The sequence below is a fragment of the Apodemus sylvaticus genome, chromosome 9 (genome assembly GCF_947179515.1).
Source record: "Apodemus sylvaticus chromosome 9, mApoSyl1.1, whole genome shotgun sequence".
In the NCBI taxonomy this organism is placed as follows: Eukaryota; Metazoa; Chordata; class Mammalia; order Rodentia; family Muridae; genus Apodemus; species Apodemus sylvaticus.
Genome location: NC_067480.1, coordinates 78,513,592 through 78,520,043, shown reverse-complemented (window position 1 = coordinate 78,520,043; position 6,452 = coordinate 78,513,592). Strand labels below are relative to the sequence as shown.

The window sequence follows — 6,452 nt, the reverse complement described above, 5'->3', positions numbered from 1 at the left end:
TTTATTCAACCTCTCCCCCAGAGCTACTGACTTCTGCCAAGGAAGAGAGTTACTAGGAGACTTGGAGTGACTTAGTCCACACAGTGTAGCTCCTCAGACATTCACAGGTTCAGGACAAAGGCTATTAGGACTGCCTGGGAGCCACACCATCATTCGGCTGCCTGGTGTCACTTGACGAAATTTTATTGGTTTCCAGATTATTCTATGTGTAACAGAGGTTGCAGACCTTAGCGCCAGAGCCAGAGAGCCAGGGTCAGCTCGACTATGCCTGTCTGTGTTATGTCCCATGTTGCAAATTATCCGTCGTGACTGTGGCCCGATGGCTCTTTCTCTTGATGCTTCCTTAATCTGGTTTGTGTTATTGCTGCAGCAATGTGCTCAAGGCTGGATAACTTATAGAGAGAGAAAGGCTTGTTTCACTTGTATGTTTAGAGGTCCAAGGGCATAGTACCTTTGTTCCACCAAGGGTTCCTCTCACTGTGTCACAGCATGGCAGAAATGCAGGCATGAAGCAGCTATGTAGGAGGAGGTGTGTTCTGAACTGAAGGAAGTGCTCTCAGGAGCTCTAACTCATTCCTGGAGACCAGCAGCCTGCCTTCCAAGGTCATCGCTGCACCAGGCCATTCTCATGATCCCAACCAGGCTATGCTGGGAGTCTCTAGTTTTATTTCTCTAGTTGTGATAGAATATCCTGGTAAAAATCAACTTAAGAGAGTAAGGGCTTATTTAGAGTATGATTCCAGTTTATAGTCCACCACTGGGATAAATCGATGTAGGAACTTCAAAGAGAGCATGACATCACATCCACAGCTAAGCAGAGAACAAAGGATGTGTGCACCCTTGTTTACTCAAATGCGCACGCGCAGCCCCATGTCGGCACATGTGCATCACTCAGGAGCCCTGCCTAGAGAATGACACTGCCCACAGTGGCTGGATTGCCTCCCATCAATTCACTTAATTAAAACACTCCTCCATAGACGTACATGCCCATGGGCCAACTCAGTGCAGACAAACCCTCACTGAGACTCTGTTTCCTGATGATTCCATGTTGTGTTAAATTGACACTTAAAGCTTAGCTTCACACTGGGGACAAGTTTTCAGCACATTTTCACTTTGGGACAAATCAGACCCAAAGCACAGCAGTTATCTCCCTTCAGGTTCCCAATGCATACGATTTTCTATTAGCCATCATTTTTCAGACGCTTTCTACTCATCCCACTGTCCTTGGGCACCTTTGAGGGAAGCTCAGCTCTGGCGTTTGAACAGGAGGTGTGTGTGTGCGGGGGGGGGGGGGGGGGGGCAGACATCTCTTCCTATACATTCCAATGATCTCCTGAGAGTTAGCTGGATTTTAGTTGGAGCACACTGAGCCATGCCCAAGGAGATCTGCTGGCCATCGTGATAAAGAAGACTTGTGCTTGTCATGGCCTAATAGAGATGACAGTGTCCCATGTAGAAGCCAAAAGTCTGACTCAAGATGGCAACTAGGTTTCAACTCAAATGCGGAGGCTATCTGGGCCTCTATGGTGACCCTGTTATAACAAAAATGCACCATGATGAGTGTGCTTAAGTGGGGCTCATGGTGCTTGACTCTCAGTTATGAACCTGAGATGCTCCAGGACATATCTAAATAACTTGGATTTATGTCCATGGATGCAAAGTTTTTCTGTATTTTTTTAAATAAAGCTTTTCTTTATATTATTATGAGTTGTGTATGGTGGTTGTGGTGTGTGTGTGTATTTGTGTGTATGTGTGTGTGTGTGCATGCGCGTGCACTCGAGTGCCTGAGAAGGCTAGGAGAGGGCGTTGGAACGTTGGAACTCTGGAACTAGAACTATATATGGTTATGACCCCACTGACATGGGTGTTGGGAATTGAGTTTGTGTCCTCTGGGAGGAGTTACACATGATCTTCATCACTGAGCTATCTCTCTCCCTGTTCTATGTCTTATGCTCTAAGACAACACTCACTGGACTAAGCAAGGCATTTTGGCTGGTCAATGAACACCTCCTATCTCCACCTCTGCTGCCTCTGTGGCTGGTTTACAGACATGCTGACAAGCTTGGCTTTTAGGTGAGTACTGGTGATGTGAACTCAGGTCCCCACACTTGTGCTGCAAGCTCTTTATCCACTGAGCTGTCGCTGCAGTCGTTTGCAGACTTTATTATAGACAAGGTTTCGCTTTGTATATTCAGCTGGCCTGGAACACACAGAGATCTGCCTGCCTCCGTCTGGTCTCCTTATGCTGGGTTTAAAGGCTTGCATGACGACTACTTGCCTCCTTTGTGTGCTTTTTAAATGAAACTACAGTTTACTTTTGGTGTCAATTCCTATGTCAGTGAGGAAACTGGAAGCAAAATTCTTGTGCAGTCAAGATCTGAATAACAATGCTTACCACCTTGACCTAATTGATATTTATAGAACAGCACATCAACAGCTGTAACACACATGCTCTGCTCAAGTGCACATGCTGTGCTTTGTAAGGCAGACCAGATGGTAAAACACAAGGCCAGGCTTAGGAAGTTTAAAATGACCGGAACAGCACAGAGCATACTTTCGGAAATCAAATTAGGAACCAGTGAGAAGATATTTAAAAACTACAAGTACTCGGAAACTAGACATTATTCTAGGTAACTACAAATTAAAGGAAATAATTAAAGCATATACTTCCAGGGGCTGGAGAGATGACTCAGAAGTTAAAAGCAGATACTGCTATTGCTACAGCAGGACCCAACCTGGGCTCCAGTACCCACATGGGACAGCTCACAACTGTCTGCAACTCCATCTCTGAGAGATCTGATACATCAATCTGGACTCTAAACACTGAACTGATGTTCACATAACCCATACAAACATACACATTAATTATGTGAATAATTAAATATAAAATTAATCTGAAAACAGACATTTAAATGAATCATGAATTTATTTATCTTCTATTTTTATTCATTTAATGAAAAGGACCCTACAGCACTTTGAAATCTGGAAGCTAGAATAAACAGTGCTTATAGATGGATTCATAATTTCATGTGCTGGTATCAGGAAAGAAGAAATATCTAAGCCAATTGCTGTGAAAAACTCTCCCTTGAATAAAGTTGAAGAAACATAAACAGCTGAGAAAAACCCTATCACAGGGTATCAAGAAACTGACAATCTTCTAGCTAGATTTAACAAGAAAAATGAGAAAATACATATCACCTGGCCTGGAGATCTGCGTTCAATCCTTCAGAACCCACATGAAAAGATGGATGCACCTATAACCCTAACACGCCTCAGGCAAGAAAGGAAAGCAGTGAGAGGAGAATTAGTAGGAAGCTCCAAGGTCCAGTAACCTGAAGCACACAGTGGTAACATGGGAGACCTAGTCCCAATAAGATAAAAAGTGGAAACTCTGACTTACACACACACACACACACACACACACACACACACAAATAAATAAATAAATAAATAAATAAATAAATAAATAAATAAATAAATGATAAGAGCAGACAGAAACATCCCAACAGGTTCCCATCAGTGAAGAGACTTATAACTAGGACCTGTCCAGGCTCAGCTGGTTCTTTCCATAAATTCAGCAAACCTTCAAGGACAGAATGATGGCATCTCTGCTCAACTCTGCTAAGGATAATACTCTGTCTCCCCAGCATCTGCATATGGAAGCCCTAACATACATCATGGTAGTTTTAGGAGATAGTCTTCATGGCACTGAGGTGTAAGTGAGGCCTTGTGGGTGGGGCCCTCAGGATGGACCTTGGAGAGGAGGACCTTGCAGAGAAGCAGGAGGCCTGTGTGTCACATCTTGTCATGTGGAGACACAGAGAAGGTAGTCAATAAGAGAAACATCCCCAGAACTCAACCCTCGGGCATCCTTATCTGGATTCCTCAGGTAGAATGTCAACAAGCCGTATTCCAGGGTTTCTGCCATAGTCTGTAGTGTTTGATTATGGTGGGGGCCTGAGCCGACTAACACAACCTCAAAAAAATTAAAGGGGCTGAAAAATCTTCCTAAGTCACTTTTATTAGGACAGCTATCACTTTAAGACTAAAAACAGGCAAACAAACAAAAAAACACAAACAAGTAGGTAAGATAAGATGATATCCTACACGAGTACTGACATACTCCAGTCAACATGTCAATGAGATGAACACAGTAACATTTGTGTACTATATAGCATATAGGACATCATGACTAAGGACTGCTTTGGTGTTGTCAGATTGTTCTCACACAGAACATCAATCAATATAATTCACACAAGAAGCAGAACAAAGGAGGGAAATGACCACAGCATCAGCAGAGGCAGACAAACTGTTGGACCAAAGTGCAAAGTCTAACCGTCACAAAAGCCCTGGCAGATTAATAACGGGAAGGAGGTCCCCCCCATCCCCGATCTGATTCAAAGCATCTGTAAGAGTCTTGCTATAAACTTCACCCTGAATGTGAAAAATGTAATCCCATTTCTCTTGTCGAGTGCTGTGAAGGGTCTGAGATTCCAGGCTTCTCCCAGGATACCAAGCTTGTGGCTTGTTATCAAACCACCATGGCTCTGTGGTTGGCCCTGCTCAGAATGCCACTGAGTGCTACCAATTGCTACACAGAGAAATCTAATTTCTCATAGTTCTGGAAGTTAGAAAACCCAAGATCAAGTCTCCAGAAGAGTTTGCTGCTGCACACGGATGTTGCTTGCAAGAAACAGCTTCTCCCCACAGAGCTTTTTCTCTGAGCTAATTCAGAGAGAGGAAAAGAGACACAGGGAAGGAAGGGAAGAGGGGAAGGGGTTAAAGGAGGGAGGGGAGAGAGATAATGAGGGTGAGGAAGTGAGAGAAGGAAGGGGCATGGACTGAGGTTCCACCCTGTGAGTTTATTTAACGTCACATTATCCCCTTATGGGTTTTACGTCCAAGCACTATCCTGTTAGGGATTGGGGCTTCAATGTGTCAACCATCATTCGAGTCATCATTCAGTGTGTGAATTACACTCCGCGTCATTCAGCCCATAGCAGGTACTGACTGGAAACACAGGACGCTCTGGGAGAGATAAGAGACTCCCGCTGCTTAGAGCAAACAGCGTGAGCTGCCTGTCCCAGTCATTACCCATCAAGCCCCATCTGGATGATTGCACAAGGTAGGTTTGTGTCACAGCTAAGGAACTCCCTCCCCAGAGGACCAATCTAGCCCAACAGCTGAAACCAACCTGCCTGGACTTAAGCTTCAAAGACTTATGTGGTTAGTGAACAGACCTGGTCTCTTCCCCAGAAGAAGCTGCTGTCTGTTTTTCTAGTGTAAACAAATGATCTATTAAAAATAGCTTAGAATTGCAGGTGATCTGCACTCTTCTTGTGGAAGCAAAAAGGCTTGGCAAAATGTAAACGACCCAAGATCAAGTCTCCATAGTCTTAAGGTGGAGAACATGGCCTGGCTGGAGAGATAATGACTCAGCAGAGAAGAGCTCTTGCTGTTCTTGCAAATGGCCCAAGTTTGGTTCCTAGCACCCACATCTGGCTCCTGACAACTGCCTGTAACTCCAGGTCTAGGGGATGCAGGGGATCTGGCACCCTCTTCAGGCTTCCACACTCACAGGCATTGATGTGCACCATCCCTGCAGACACAATGTACACAAATGATTAAGAGTAAATAAACGTGCTCGCTACGGCAGCACATACACTAAAATTGGAACGATACAGAGAAGATTAGCATGGCCCCTGCACAAGGATGACATGCAAATTCATGAAGCATTCCATATTTTTACAAAGGATAATAGGGGGAAACACCATTACAACGAGGGAAACTATACCCTGGAAAAAGCAGGATATTAAGCTTCTTTCATCAAATCCAAAGAAGATAACCACAAACGTATAAAATTAAAATCAAAAATGATAGGAAGCAATAACCACCTCTTCTTAATATCTCTTAACATCAATGGACTCAATTCCCCAATAAAAAGACATAGACTAACAGACTGGTTACGTAAACAGGACCCTACATTTTGCTGCATACAGGAAACACACCTCAGTGTCAAAGACAAAAACTACCTTAGAGTAAAAGGCTTGAAGACAATTCTACAAGCAAATGGTCCCAGGAAACAAGCCAGAGTTGCCATTCTAATTTCAGATAATATTGACTTTCAACCTAATGTCATCAAAAGAGACATGGAAGATCACTACTTGCTGGTCAAAGGAAAAATCCAACAAGAAGAACTCTCAAACCTGAACATCTATGCCCCAAATACAAGGGTGCCCTCATTCATAAAAGAAACTTTACAAAGTACACATTGCACCTAACACAATAATTGTGGGTGACTTCAACACTCCACCCTCACCAATGGACCGGTCAGGAAAACAGAAACTAAACAGGGAGATAGTGAAACTAATTGAAGCTTTGAACCAATTGGAGTTGACAGATATATATAGAACTTTTCATCCCAAAGCAAAAGAATATACCTTTTTCTCAGC

At 43.6% G+C, this 6,452-nt stretch overlaps 1 non-coding gene across 1 annotated transcript; it reads left to right on the top strand.

The window, feature by feature from the left end:
* Positions 1–5,640: 5,640 nt before the first annotated feature.
* On the top strand, positions 5,641–5,747 carry LOC127693197 (U6 spliceosomal RNA). The gene has a single exon (XR_007979650.1). It is a non-coding gene; the product is annotated as a U6 spliceosomal RNA (small nuclear RNA).
* The last annotated feature ends 705 nt before the right edge of the window (positions 5,748–6,452 follow it).